The sequence below is a fragment of the Pistacia vera genome, unplaced genomic scaffold (assembly GCF_008641045.1).
Source record: "Pistacia vera cultivar Batoury unplaced genomic scaffold, PisVer_v2 Contig926, whole genome shotgun sequence".
NCBI classification, from domain to species: Eukaryota; Viridiplantae; Streptophyta; class Magnoliopsida; order Sapindales; family Anacardiaceae; genus Pistacia; species Pistacia vera.
Window position 1 is genome coordinate 156226 of NW_022196808.1, and position 16050 is coordinate 172275.

The window sequence follows — 16050 nt, forward strand, 5'->3', positions numbered from 1 at the left end:
TCCTCTTGGTGTGAAGGCCATTGCCACCATTTTTACAAAAATATATTCAAAAAAGAGAAGGAAAAGTCAGGATAACCCAAAAACAAATTTCACACCATAGAATTTCCTAGCTGAATACAATCTGAAACTTACCGAGGGTAGAATGAGATCCATTCCGGCAATATCAGACCATCTCTGGTAACATCTTTGTTTTCTACATCATCTGGCCCTACAGTGTTGCCAACTACCCTTGCTTCCACCTAACCTTTCGGATGAGGAATTTACACACAGAAACAGCTTCTTCTAGGCCCCTGAAAATTAATGTTTCACTATTGTATCTATCAAATGCTGGCAGAACAGAAGATAAAAGTAGATACACTTTTCTTATTTTTCTATAATGTGAATTAAATGGAAAATCCATTGTTCCTCAGACTAACCCAAGTTTTTGCAATCGTCAACTATGCATGTCTAGCATATTAAATTAAGAGTGTACAACCTTTTTCATGAATCAATTTCGGTCCCGGGCTCCACAACCAAGGGCCTTTAGGTAAAATGGTCATTAATGCTTCAAAGAGATTTCAAGTTTGTCAATTCTTCAATAGTCAAGCATACACAACGGATAGTTTTAGAGTGTTTGTCAGTTTATTATAGTCCCCGTGCTCACAAAGAAGTTGTAATTACACGCACAATAGAAGCAAAAATAAGAAGAACAACCACCCAGATGACTTATCTTGCCATACTATTTCCAGAATACTGTTGCATAGCATTTAGTACTTTCATTTTTCCTTTAACAAGGAGTAATATTCAGCTTGGCTTTTTACTACTATGACATATAAGTGACCCTCTGAAATATGATCAGAAAGGAGTTTCCCGATGCTATTAATTTATAATATCTTGCCATTCCCATTAAGGACAACCTTAGATGAAGATGATCCGTAAAGTTATCATCCTAAGGACTAAAGTACATGAATCATCCACTGTTTGCTAATATACTGTTCCATATCTAACTCATATAATGCACGAACATCAGCTCTGCTCTTATCAACTCTAGCATCCATAAAGATTTTAACATAAATTTCAAACCTACTGATTCCAAGTGTACATAGATGCCTTTTTTGTTTTTTTTTTTAACTATCTAAACTGGATGGATGATATAATCTACTATACACAGCAGCATTAAAAAGGATATAAAAGAGAGGAGACGGAGAGAGCATGCCTATGCACAAGGTTTAGTACCTCGATCAGGCCCATTCCCATGCATACCTGTATCACTTATTGTGAGAATAGCTACTTGAAAGTGTCCTCAGAAAACATCTGTACTTGCTCTTTGGCTTGTGCTTCTTTCATTTGTGAAGCGCAAACTGTCCTAAGCCAGTCTCATAATACCAGTACTACTACAATCTGAAATTTGATGGCTGACACAGAAGTTTCCAGCATAATAAGCTGCACCCTGGCAACTCAACAGGCTTGGCTGATTTCCATACTTAAAGTCGCTGCTCACTGATGGCCAGTGCTCTCAGCAACAAATCTGAAACACATTAAAGAACATTTTTGGTAATGTTATGCACCAGGAAAGTGAAAATGGTCCAACTCTCACACCCCAATACACAGAAGAATTTAGGTCCTTGGTGGTTGCAATTGAATCCAATCCAAACCCAGATCTGAAGCCGCTGGAAAACATGGCTAAACAACTTACCCAGGATTGCCTGATCGATCATCGGATTCCATCTAACAATAGCCGATGAAATTCTGGTCATACTCTATCTGTCTTCACAGGCTGGAGAAGAGGAGCCTGCACCTGTACATGTACAGAAAAAGAGGACAGTAGTCACTCAAACTGTATTTGCTTTGAATTTCATTTATGATGGATAAATAATTTTAAGAAATACAAATGGTGAAAGAGAGAGAAGAACACTATTGTGGAGTTTCAACAACCTCAAAAGATGAGGGTTTTCCCATCAGAAAGGGCGAATGGTGGGGACTATGAAGAATGAAAACATAGAAGACATCTCACTGGGTTTCCAGTAAACCAAATGCAAGTGTTTTTCACCATCATATTCTCTACTGGCTTTAAACTGATCTCAGCAAATGTCAAAGGCTTTCCCTGGCTTCATACACCCTGATAAGGCAATCCAACCCAACAATGATCACAAATTTTTGTCTATACCACTAAAACTAGTAAAGTTTGAATCAATTACTAAAGCTCAGTCACATGATCATACATTTCTTGCTCCTACTTCCAACTACAATTGCTTCTCCTGTCCTGAGCCTAGGAATACATTCAACATTCCTAAAGATTGAAGAAAACTTAACAGGACAAATCTCACCCCCTTGCTGAAATGTACTGGCCCTCCCTTTTCAGCACTGGCTTGACAAAATCCTTGTCTCCCCTGGAAAACACACCAACGTTATTAGAAATATCAATCCCATCAGAAAAGGCATTATCCAGATCTTTCAAGTTCTTTCCTCATCGTCTCTACCAATACCAAGATCCTACCTTTGCAACTGCTGCTGCACTGCTGCTGCCAGTATCATTGCACGGTTTGAATCCCTAATCGCAGAAATGATAAATCATATCTGCAAATGATAAATCATGTAGAGTCATCTTTGGTTTTAATGCAAATATTATAAACTGTACAAACCAAGGGGAGAAAGAGCCACCCTTGACCCCAATCCAAAGCTAAAACCATAAATTTATGGCATGACATATGATAAGCATCTTTTGGATGAGTCTTCACTTAGTTATAAATCCAAAGGATGAGGAAGCTACTGATTATCTCTCTTCTTTCATTAGTTTGACAATGTTATTATCGATTTTTGAAGATCGCACGATTTGGATCTAAATCTTTAGGCTATTTTCTTGTAATTTTCTTCAATGGTTTTCCTTAAAGAGGACATCTTGGAAAAAATTTACCTAAATCAAACCCCCCAAAAAAAAATTTTTCCATGCACAGCTTTGAGAGAGAGAAAAAAAAAAAAAAAAAGTAGCGAAGGAGAAAGGATAACATTGATAGCCAAGGTAACGCTCCTTGCCCTTTACCTTAATGTTGAATGGTTTCAACATTGGACAAATATTCCACTTTGCCTAAAAACCACCAGCAATTATTATTCTTACATTCCCTCCCCACCAAACATCCTTTCCCAAAAAAAAAAAATAATAAATAAATAGAGCGCCTTTGTCTTCCAATGCGTATTTGCCACATCCCCTAGTCACTAGTTAGACCTCCCTTAGGTCAGAGACTCCAAAAACTGAAGCAAAAGCTAGTCATCGTAACCTCTTTGGAAGAGGCACTTACTTGGAGAATTTAACGTGGATGAAACGAAGGGTAGGTTGCAAGGGCTGCTACATGCGGGCTGTTGAGGTGGGGAAAGAGGGCGTGATGCTTCGGGTGGGGTGGGGTGCAGAGATCGGCTGCCGGCTTGCTAGAGGTGTTGGCTGCTGGTTTGCTGCAGTGAGGGGGTGTGGGGCCTGCTAGGATGGGGGAGACTCCTGCGTTCAAAATTTTACTGCTAGCAATTTCATTGGCTGATACAAATGGTTTGCGCTCTGTTGGGTTTTGGGTTGGGGCTGTGGCAGTGGCTGTGGCTGGGGCAAGGCTGCTATGAGGGGGTGGGGCTGCTGCACAAGGATGGTGTGGGATGGAGGAGGGGCTGTGCTAGGAGGGAGGGTTGGGTGTATATTTTTTTTAATTTTTAAACACAATGGCAGTTAGTAGTTATGGACCCAATCGTTACTTTCTCAATCTACTAGACCTAACTGTTACTTAGGTCAAACCTCAAGCACCAAAATGTAGTTACCTTAAGCTTAAGGCTTAGGAAACACAGAAAATAGAAAGCTGTGTTATTAAAAAGTACAAGCTCATTACTAAAGTAAAGAGGAAAATATAAATGACAGAAGAAGAGACTTGCCTTAAGATCAAAAGCAAATTTTTTCTGCCCAAAGTTGACATGAACTCTGCAGGATTCAAATCAAACACATAAATTGAATAACCAAAGCCTCAGGTAATAAATAGTAAATGTGATTACTAGAATAAGTATTAGGACAGGTAGTAAGACCCAACAAGTTCACAGAATTGGATACTAAACAATCTTTATTTAGCTACACATGAGAGGAAAATGACATATGATACTCGAAATACAATACTAAGGGTCCATCTCAATTATGACATCTATACCTTATGTCAGGCATAGTATAAGAAAACAAGTACTGCACTCAACTCCATATACAGGCAAAAAATTCTTTTCACAACAAAAAAGGCCAAATGCCAGCTTCCTCCAAACATTTACAAAACTACAACAATTCATGACGTTGCTTACAAGGGCACATCGATTTGGTTAGGTTAATTTATGAAAAATTAATAGCAGTTGAGTAACCAAAAGCATTAGTGACTTTAACTGTGCATCAGGTAAATCAGCCTTGAAGATCCAAGGTTTCTGAGGGGAGTAATGCTACAGTTACCAAAAGGAGCGCACCGAATTCATGCACCAAACGACGTGACGCAATCCTGACCGTCGATTAATATTAATTCATAATTAATCAATGGTCAGGATTGCGCTACGTCATTCGGTGCGCTCCTTTCGGTAACTGTATTATTTTCCTTCTAGAGGTCAATTTTTAACTACTCCAGTTTCAGTAAAACAAAACAAAAGAATAACTATAAAAATAAAAATAAAAAATTTACTAAAAATAATTATAAATATAAAAAAGGGAACCAAAAATTTACAGATTTAGAGAAACAAGGAAACAGTAATTTCTCAACAATACAACCCTCAAACAGGACAAAAGTAAAGAAAATAATCCTATCCGCTGTAGATTGGTTAGATTCTTATTCACACTTCACAGGTGCCTGGTAACAGAGAAGGGACTGGATCATTCAGGTGGCAATGCATATAGTAACTTCTTACCAAAATCCAAACTGCTTCAGGCCCGACTAAGATTGACTTTGAAAAGTTGGAAGTATTCCATAATTTTGATTTAAATAGTGTTTAGTAAAAGCTTTCAAAAGTGATAATTACATTACCTGATTATAAAAGATCCTCGTTAATTTACCGGGAAGACATTTATATCTTATTAGGGCATTTAATGAGTTTTACATGACATTTCCTATAAAGAAATTTAATGAATTTTCCAGGAAGTCCATTTCTCCTTACTATCTGTTTCTTTTAATCTCATAAAATAATTTTATATGGAACCACTTTTGTAAAGAATTAACTCTAGTATAATTTAGCTTGTCTCCCTTAAGTATAAAAACTCTCCTTTGTCAACCCTTCTCTGTCCACTTTATCAATTTCTTGTACTTTACCTAAGGATTTTCTCTGACCCAAACCTACAACTTGGATTTTATATTTGTTACTTTTGTTGTACTATTGTGATGTTCACCATCTTTGGCCTTCATAATGTTTTTTATTGGATGTACAGCATTTCGTGCACCCTTTGACATATTGCTTGCCACAAATAGGAAAGGACCCAGGTCTTGCCTCTTCAACCCCTCAAGGATACATGATAATTTAGTGCTATCCACTATATTATGGTTGTTAAAGTCTGTGGTTGACTTCCTCAGTTTCCAATGAGCTCAAACCATCAAAACAACATTCCCACAATAATTTTGCTTTCTTGTTCCCCCTAAAAGCCATAATCTTTTCAATACAAATGGAATAGCAAGAGGAAAGCAACACCCAACTATGGTTGAAAGCCTAGAGCAGGTTAAAGGTGCAAAGAGGTTGGCAATGTAAGAATAGGTGATGTACGGTTTCAGCATCTATTTTGCTGCACGATACACCTTCAAGAAAGAAACTGGATATTCATTTCCTCATCTGAGTGATCTCATTTGTGTCAACCCTTCTATGAGCCAAAGACCATGCCAAAATTTTGATCTTGATTGGAGCTTGCTTTCTATATTAGTTAGAGGGCTTACAGAGTGCATTATTGTGATCATCAAGCAAGCCATACTAGAATAACCCATAAAACACAATTAAAGTCCATCTTCAACAGGAAGCAATCTAACTCTAGAATCTTCATCAAAAATCAATGAAAGGAGAAAAAAAAAAAAAAAAAAAAAAAAAAAAAAAAACCTTTGTTTCAATTCTAAATTCTTGGTCCAAGTTTGGATCATTTTTTCACTCAATGAAGTCATTATGCTTTCAAATTTCTTCACAAAGAACCATAACTTTACTCCATTAAAGTTTTTGTCATCTAGGTATGCATATAGGTCATGCGTAAATCCCATGACTAAGAACTCAAAGATAGATCATTTATAGTGTCTCTCACAAAAATACTTCGCTTGCAATGTGATCAAGAGCATTGCAAGATTATGAAACACTTTTGCCACAAGATGCAAAATTTTCATTATAATCAATTGTGCATCAGCATTGAGGTGCACAGTTGAACTTCTATACTATCCAATTGATGAAAACAAATATCAGAATTAAACGAACATAGGGAACAAAAAAAAAAAAAAAAAAAAAAAAAAAAAAAAAAAAAAAAAAAAAAAGAAAAGAAAAGGTCAGTATGAAAAGACATAAATAAAGTAATTTTATTTCTATAAATTTTCCCACTAAAACTCCAAGGACTGAGTTTCTTTTTTGCAATTTCATTTAAAAAAAAATTAATAACAAATAGAAATTTAACTAACTTCATCGTTGATGAATATCATCAATTTTAGATCTAAATGGACCTTGAACACCACAACAGAAACCCCTCTTATGGTATGACCTAGTACTAGAAAAACCATCTAATTTAGAAAAACATAAAAGACCTCTCTAGAGGGGGGGAGGTTCCTAAAAATATCTTAAAAAAATTCGAGTTTGGTCTGACAAGTTTCAAAACAAATGAAGTTATGTGTGACTTTTACTCAAATTTCAGTGAGGACAATGAAATTTAGCCTTGAAAAAATACCAATAAACAAGTAGGTTAGTAGACTAGTGTCTAAAGGCAAAAAAACTATATGGATGGTTTTATAAAGAGAGCAAAATAAAACCGAACAAAGTCAAATAGTAGAATAATTTGACAAGGAAAATGTTACACCCACAACCTCTTCTCACAAACTTCCTCTCAAAACCCTATTGGACAACTCGAAATTGGGTAGCTCGTAATAGGTCCACCTGAGTCACACCTAATAAATTGTGGTTAACCAATTACGAGCGCCACGTCAGGGTTGTGAGAGAAAGTTTGTGAGAAGAGGTTGGAGGTGTAGCATTACTCATTTTATAGATAAATGATATTTTCATTGTAAATCTTGCACCAAATATACTTCAAATAGATTAAAAGGTAGTAAAATACAAAATACTGAAAAGAGAGTATACATACTCCTCGTTTTGGCGTGAACTGCAATGGTTGGAAACAAGGGACCCTTTATCTCTTAGACATGTTCCTACTAAAGCCCATTTTTACTGGCATCAAACAAAGGAACATGCAATGATGAGGATCGCTGGGAAGACATTTAAAACATCATAGCTAGTAAAGCATAATTAATATAGCTTCCTTACGTGAAAAAAAATTCTTGAGAAGCATAGTTAATACCACCACCAACAGTATCATTAGACGTAAAGGTTGGGCCAAAAGTCTCTCCCTTTGCTTGCCCATGATAAAGCAGTCATCATCCCCATGATAACCACAACTGTTGGCTCCCACCTTCAAAAGGGATAAGCGAGGCAAAAAGGTTAAAGATATAAATCATAACTTCTTTTTTATAAGAATAGTTTGACATTAGTTTAACAGTTCCATGGAAGAAGTTTATTAGTTCTCCAGGCTAATAATAACAATCAATTAAAATAAGAATACTCAAATAACACACTGTTTGTTCAACGGCAGTAGTAATTAAATGAGTGTACTTGTCAACTGCAAGTGGTCATGATATTTCTGCCAAATAATGGAGCGCAACAACCACTTCAGTAAAACAACAAGCCACAGATTTTTTTTTCCCCTTAAATAAGAAACAATAACAATCTTGCTAACCAAATACTGGGTATATCAAGACATCTCTTAAGACTTGAAGCGAAAAGAAAAAAAAAACTGTCCAAATTTTGCGATAGCTTAAATTGCAGTGGAGAAAAATTCAAGTAAATTCCATTTCAACTGCTATTACAGGTATAAGAAAGATGTCTTCCCCCTTAATTCATCCTCTATAAAAGAAATAAAAATAATTAAAATAAGATAACGAGGCCCTTGAGGTTTGGCATAAAGAAATCAACACTATGATTTCATAAATTTCAGACTGCTAATCCTGAAAAACAGTTGATCCTGATAACTATAACATAAATGATAAACGATTTTGATTTTGATAAGATTAAAAAAAAAAAAAAAAAAAAAAAAAGGTCAATAATCATTGCAAAGCATTCAGAAGACACATTTTAACTTTACAGCCTAGATTGGCACCCACACCCATTCTTTCTCATTGACAAAAACAAAAAAACAACCTACGGAAAGTAAAACTCTCAACTTTGTGATTTATTTACAAACAAAAACAAACCCCTATTGAAAAACCTTCTAGAGACCATGAACTCTTGTTCCACTTTCTGTGAGTACATATCAACATGGTGTTGCATATAAATAGTATAATTTCTTGAGGAAAGCAATATATATGTTTTCACATAATGAAAATATATATATTCATGGAAACTACACAAAACATACACCTAATTTTTGTATAGTTGATGAGCCTTATCTTTTCAATTGCAAAAAGCATTTTAGTAACAGGATTGTGTCTAGTGTATGTGATTCAGATGGAACTACTATGCGTTTACAATGATGTTTGATTGTAATTAAGATGAAAGTATGTGTGTAGAATGGAGTTTTTTTATGATCCAGATGGCAGGACGATGTGTGTAGTGTGTGTGTGACTTTCAAGGAGGGTGGCTTGTGTTTCCTAGTGAAAATGGTGAAGAATTGTTTCACACGTGACAGTGCTTTCTTTTTATAAGAATGAAAGTGAATAAAAGTTACAAATTCATATTTTATTGGATTTACATGAATGTTTTTTTTTTTTCTTCTGACTTTTAGTGAATACATTATTGATACTGATTGGTTTTATGCCATGATATAGGAGTAAATAAGACAACTTGTTGGAGAGTTAATCTAAAACTCTGAAGCAATCTCAAGTAGCAACTTTTTATAAATATAAAAGCTTAAAAAAGGGAAGGGCTGTTGTCGGTTTGTTTTGGTACCATTAGATGGCTTATGGTTAAAGGCAAGAACTAAGTGGCAGAACCAATGATTTAGGTAGATTTCTGAGTTTGAAGTATGAACAATGTTTTATGGGATGTATTACGTGCGGTGAACAATTGCTAAGGGTTTTAAAAAACAAAAGGGTTGAAGAGGAAAAGAAGATAAGATTGGGCATTAACATCGTATCCAAGTCAAATGGCATCACCAGAAACTAAAGTTAAGATGCAGTTTCTATTTATCCATTCATTGATACTTCAGAGAATAACATACAAACAACATATCTAGCTAAAAGATAGCTAAATTGAAACAGTAAAACTTAAAACTAACAGTGACCATTGAACAAAATAAAAAAATAGACAACGAATTATGGATTCCACATTTAAGACTCTTGAAAAAACAAATGCATCAATAACTTTTTAACCAATTTATATCTTCTAGGCTTACTAATTAGCTGTTGGACAAAATTTTTGGTCTATATTTGAAACAAAATGAGTAATTCAGGCTTTTTGATGGTTTTTTTTTCAACTATGCCACTGGCAAACGTTTAAAGGTGGCCACCACTTGTCTCCATCACCTCTCTTTCCACCAAAATTCCCTCTCCGATCAACAAGCATCTGTTTGGGGCCTTAGCCAAGATATACTAAGTAACAAAAAGAGGACTGAAAACCTCTCCCCAGGAATGATGCTGCAAACAACCATCAACAATCTCATCTTTATTGTTAAAAGCAAAAAAAGACTCCAAAATTAAAGTATATAGACATAGGATTTCAGCGGAAGCTCAATAAACTTGGCTAGAACCCGTGTCTGTTTTGTTAAGTAAATAATGCCAAAGCATGAAACCTTAAGTTGGTTTCCAACTCATCTTATACTTTAGTAGTCAATCTTAATGAGTTGACAGTTTGTTCACAAATTTAAACTGAGGCTCTTCTATAAACTCCAATTCTTTTATTATTATTTTATTTTTCATTAAAGAAACCTTTAGTAGATCCATCCCCACAAAACTGTCAACCACAATCTTAAAACACAATACCAAATTGGGAACCCATAGCACAAAAGAAGCCCCAATCAGACATACCCAACCATGGTGCAAAAACAAATTATAGGATGTTCATAATTGTTTTATCAAGTTTGCTATCAGAATTTTAAAAGACAGTCCAAATAATAAGTCAGAGTTACCCGGGTTGCCTGCACATCTTGAAAGAGTCATTAGTAAAGCCAATTGCAACCTGGCCCTTGGCACCAGCGTCCTTTACAAAAATCTCGAAGTAGTAGACAAGGCGCTTAACGGGTGCAGGCTTGTTAGCTTGAACCACGCCGACATCGTGGCCGTGGAGGTTGACGCTGGTATACTTAACCGATAACTTGTCGGGGGAAACCACACGGAACCCTCCCGAACTGTTGATTGTGTTAAGCTCCGTTGGTGCCTCCTCGTCGTCCTCCTCAACGCCCATCCAAATTGAAGACCGAGCCCGCTCTAGAAAGAACAAGCCCAGATCTTGATTCTTGCTGTTGTTGTTGCTGTTGCTGCTCATTGTTTCAAATAATGCAAAACCCTAGAATTCTTTCAAACAATCATTGCTTCAATTTTCCAGATTGATTACTAGTATTAGTAATAGCCAACTCCAACGATTTGAAGGGAGAAAAAGTGATTTGATAATCAGGTGATGGTACACGGGAGGTAGTTAAGTTAGCCAACCTTCAAAGGGGCAAGAGGCAAGGCAAAGCGAAGCAAGGGATCTTACTTTAAGACTTCCGTACCAATATTTCGTTTTATGGTGGATCAGGACCGGTTTAAAATAGAACAATTTCTTGCTCAAGTACCAATACATCCAAGAGTTTCGGACACTGACAAATGCACCCAAAAAATTGATTAATTGATTAATAGAGACTACAAAACCATTTCTCTAATTATATATTCTGTTAAATTTTATTTCTTCAATTTTTATTTTAATTGTATAAATAATAATATTTATTTTTATTTATTATATAAATTTTGTTAATAATATTATTATTTTATACCGTTAAAAGAAAAATTAAAAAAAAGTTGGTCTGGTGATCAAGGAGATGTGCTCCTTTCTTTAACTTCCTAGGTTCCAACTTTAGAGTCACTTATCTCAATACATAATTGTATCTTACTCGGTTCATTGGGATTGTAGAGTCTACTATAAGGATTAATTGAGGTGTACGTAAACTGTCTCGAACATCTCAGTTAAAAAAAAAAAAAAAAAATTGAAGAAATAGAAATTGAAAATAATATATAATAGAAAATAATATTATGGTAAAGTAAAAGGTTTTATGATTAAATAATTTCTCCCACCCAAGGTTTGCCTTAATGACCCTTTTCCACCCACAAATTTTCAAAATACTACTTTCCACCCAAAGTTAATATTCCATTAATACCCTAAGCAGATTTCGGCCAATTCTGATCGCAAAAATTCTCTACGTCACTACCATGTGAACTTTTGATCTCCTCTCTAGAAAACGCCTCTCACTTTGACACCTGATTTCTCGTCAACTGCAGACCACCATAAAGCTACGACTTCTTATTCTTAGCTGATTTTTGGTTGATTCCGACAACGAATATTTGATTGATCACCATCATTCGATCCACTGGTTTCCACTCAACAAAATCCATCTTACATTGGCTCTTAGTAACTTGTCGAATATGAGAAAGTGAAATGTATTTTTAAGTATATATGGAATATAAACTTTGGGTGAAAAAGTGATACTTTGAAACTTTTTGGATGGAAAGTGTCATTTGGAACCCTTAAATATGTTTTATTTTCTTTAAAGCTCACGGAAGAAATTGTTCTAAACCCTACCCTGTAGAAATAAGAAAATAACCTAAAAAACCTTTTTCAGGGGGTAAATTAAACCTAACCTTTTCGTCAGAGTTTTTTTTTAAAGACCTTATGTGCAAATGAGCAAGTTTCACAATTACCCTCTTATGGTTTTCAATAAAGACAGGCGCATACCAATTATGGTTTTCAACCACGTTTTGGCATGGAAAGCTAACTAAATGTTAAATGACCAAAATAGCCCCTAATAAACATATGAAATAATGTCCATTTGCCATTAATTATGAAAATATCCTTAGAAGAAATAAAAGCACATGACCGTCACAGCTTTTATTTTAGATTTGAAAATGGTTGTGTATAAAGCCAGTTATAGCCATTTAAACACTCGACTCTAATTCTTCTCCACAAATTCTAAGTAGCAACATAATTTTTTTTTTTCCCAAGGATTATGGTATAAGTCATTCTAATGCCAGTTCATGGTACAAGAATTTTATGATGGATGGGAGGCTATGAGTTTCAAAATTAAATAAAGTGTGCAATTGTGGTTACAAGGCCTATAGTGGAATGCAAGATATGTTGCTGCATGTATTAATTTTATTTATTATTATTTTTTCTTAAAGAATAATGCATGCATGATGATGTATTAGTTCCACAATAAATAAATATGAATATATAACTTCATATATATCAAGACAATAACTTCATTCCATAACTGAGAGTCTGAGACCATACCAAATAATATACACTATATCCTCAAGACACAGTAAGGATATAGAATATAATTTAAGTTCACATAATCAGCCTATACCTTATAAAATATAGACAAAAACAAGGTAGAAAAAGGACTATACCAGTCCAGTTTGACAAAAGCTGCATATATATACTCAAAAAAAAAAAAAAAAAAAAAAAATTCCAATGGTGTATGCAAATAAATGTTTACTAGAGCCAACAAAAATCTCCAAACCCTCTATTGACTAATCCCTTATGCACATCATTCTAATATTTCAGTGAAAAAAACATAGTGAGGGAAATAAGAAATTACTAATAGTTTGTATGCAAAGAAATGAATAAAAGTTTAAATATTTTATGGAAACTGTAGGAAATCAGAATCACAAATATACAACCGTCAAAGACATACAACTGTTGTTGTTACCAGATCTTCAGCCTTGATTCTAGTATAAAACCTGTATAAATAGCTGGTTTGTTTCCAGCCATAATCATGAGATAATAGTAACTATAATTCTCTCCAAAAATCTTCATGGTATCAGACCGAGGTTGCTGAAACCTCTCTGCCACCTTTTCCCCTCTGCTCTTCCTGCTGAAACCTCCCTCTGCCTGTTGAAAGCTCTTCCCCCAAATCTCAATCTGCTGAAACCATTCTTTTCAATCTGCCATGACAAAATACGGAATGGCAATTGATAAAGAAGCCACTGCCGAGAATATCTCTGAAGTCACAACTGGTCAAAGAATTACTAGTTCAAACAACAACCATGAATTTTCCGAGTCCAACAGACATGGTGGATCTGATGGCTCAATTTTTCCTATTACAGGGCACAAACTGAATATGGAAAACTACATCCAATGGTCTAATTCAGTGATGATGTTTGTAAGAGGCCGAGGAAAGGATAATTACCTTGCTGGAATAGCAGTTCAACCAACGGAGGATGCTCCGAGATTCAAAAGGTCTGGAAGGCAGAAAAAATCATGGTTATTTCATGGTTGATCAACTCCATGAATACCGATGTTGGAGATGATTTTGTGCTCTATGGAACTGTCCAGGAAATCTGGGAAGCAGCCAAGGAAACGTACTCGGATAAAAAAGATAATGCAGAATCCTTTGAGATAGAAGGAATACTTCATGATTTGCGTCAAGCGGATTTACCAGTCACTCAGTACTACAGCCTTCTCAACCGCTATTGGCAGCAGCTGGACTTATACGAGACCCACGAGTGGGACTGTAGTGCTAATGCAGCAAGATACAAAAAGATTGTGGAAAAGAAACGAATATAGAAATTCTTATTAGGCCTAAATTAGAATCTTGATGAAGTTCGAGGCAAAATCCCGAAACCATAGCAAAAAACACTGATGCAGTGTTTGGAGGTTAATGTTTCTGACCTATGTGTGATTTACATTTTGACAATGTTTTTATTGTATTTTATTTTAATTATGTCCTCTGACTTATTGCTTCCATGCAGTCCAAGTTTGAGGTTCATCTCGATGATGAGTGGACGAAGGGATGTGTTCGGCTGACCTTAGCGGCATGCTACGGCGATTATCACCACAACTGGAAGAAGGCGTACATGCAATGTGAGGACAAGGCTGAAGGTATGAAAACGGAGCCTGAGTACGTCAAAGACAGTGACTGGGAGTTTCTTACAAATACATGGAACAATGACATGAAAGTATAAGGCATAATGAATTCTTCCACATCATGTCTGTCTCATTACATCATTTACTGAATTACCAACCACTGTTTTTATGTAATTGCTTATACCTTTTAATTTGCATATTCATGTGATATCAGTTATGAACTTTACTTCCATGTTTTATGGCAAGTAGGACAAAAGATGCTTCCTCTAGCAATATTAGAATGTTTATAAGTAAATAAAATTTAATGTAACTGTGATGATTAATAAGTTCTTATTGTTAATTTTCAAAGGTAAATATAAGAATATCAAATCCTTTGTATCTGCATACTGCATGCAGTCCTTGGCTTTCTATATAATCTTTTATAATAAAATTATTGAAAGGAGCTAAATAATAAAAAAAAATTCGCCGACATTCTTTAACCTTTTTTTTCAGAATATGATGTGGGAATCTGTTATTGTACTGCGTAAATGATATACATCTTGTTTCACTAATTTTTTGGTTGTGATTGAATCTCTTGATATGGCAAATTAAGTCAGCTGAAGTGCTAAATTCAATAGGTTTAGTTTTATTATAAAACGTAAGGCAAAGTTGCAATCCTTAACCATAGATGTTAATAAACTCGTAGCACGTAAGAAAATTCAATAGGTTTGAATGTCTATTTATGATTCATAATGCTCTATATATGCTTCTTGTTGTATATGGTTTATTATATAAGAAAATTATGGAAATCTCATTTTTGGGAAAAAAGCATGTTCTTCCAAATACAGTTTCTGGAAATAATGAGGGGAAACACATTTCAGAGTATTCCAAATTCATGTTTTCTCTTTCGAGACGTGGGCTGTGCATGAACACGAGTGTACAGTCAAATTTCAATGGTTTTGGACACGGTGTTTCAGAGTAGTAAATTTTTATTTAATTAGTTGTCATTTTTCTTGGTTGATAGGGAAAAATACAGCAACAACATTACAATTATGATAATTTCATATGTCCATGGTTAAACGCATCCATGTGGAAACGAATGCATTGGAAAGAAGGGGTTCTGACTGGTGTAACAACGATGCTGAAGAAACGGAATCGAGATCGAATTAATTTAGCTGCAATTCTCATTATTATTTATCTCTTCTTGACCTATTTGCTTCATAAATGGTTTTTCTAACCCAAACTCCAGAACTCTGAACGTGCTTTCAGGTTGAAGAATGACTATCTAACAGGGCTTGGCATTCGATTGAAGTCCCATTGTCGAGAATTTGGTTGCTAGTTTTCAGAATACACCAGAAGGAAGCAGTTTCAATTTCGACAGCCTTATTCCCTCCAACTCAACCGCCCACTGACCTCTGATCTGGTAACTTTATTTGATCTGTTCACACTCTTAATTGTTAACCTAGTTTTGCTCTGTATCAGTTAGTTGATATTATGAGTTTTTCCAGAATATGTTTGTTGTCTGTTAAAGTACCAAGAATGGGGAGATTCTTTTTAGAGAGTGTTTTTACGAAAATCCGTAAGAACCAGAGATACTCAGTCAACCAAGACAGGTCTGGGTAGGATGTCCGCGTGATTAAGATTAATCAGCTAAAAATAGGGCTTGTACTAAATAACGAAAGACAAAAATGGTTTTTAAAATGGTTCGGCGGGTTAAAACCAAGCCTTATTTTATTGCCTATGCCCGAAGTACATACGGGGTGATTACAAGATGAGAACTGTAGTAGCGAGTTAACAATGCTCCACTAAGTATATTCTTTG

General features: G+C 35.2%; 1 pseudogene; it reads right to left on the minus strand.

Annotated features, from left to right (window-relative positions):
• Positions 1-1732: 1732 nt before the first annotated feature.
• LOC116120127 lies at positions 1733-10911 on the minus strand (annotated as a pseudogene).
• Positions 10912-16050: the final 5139 nt, after the last annotated feature.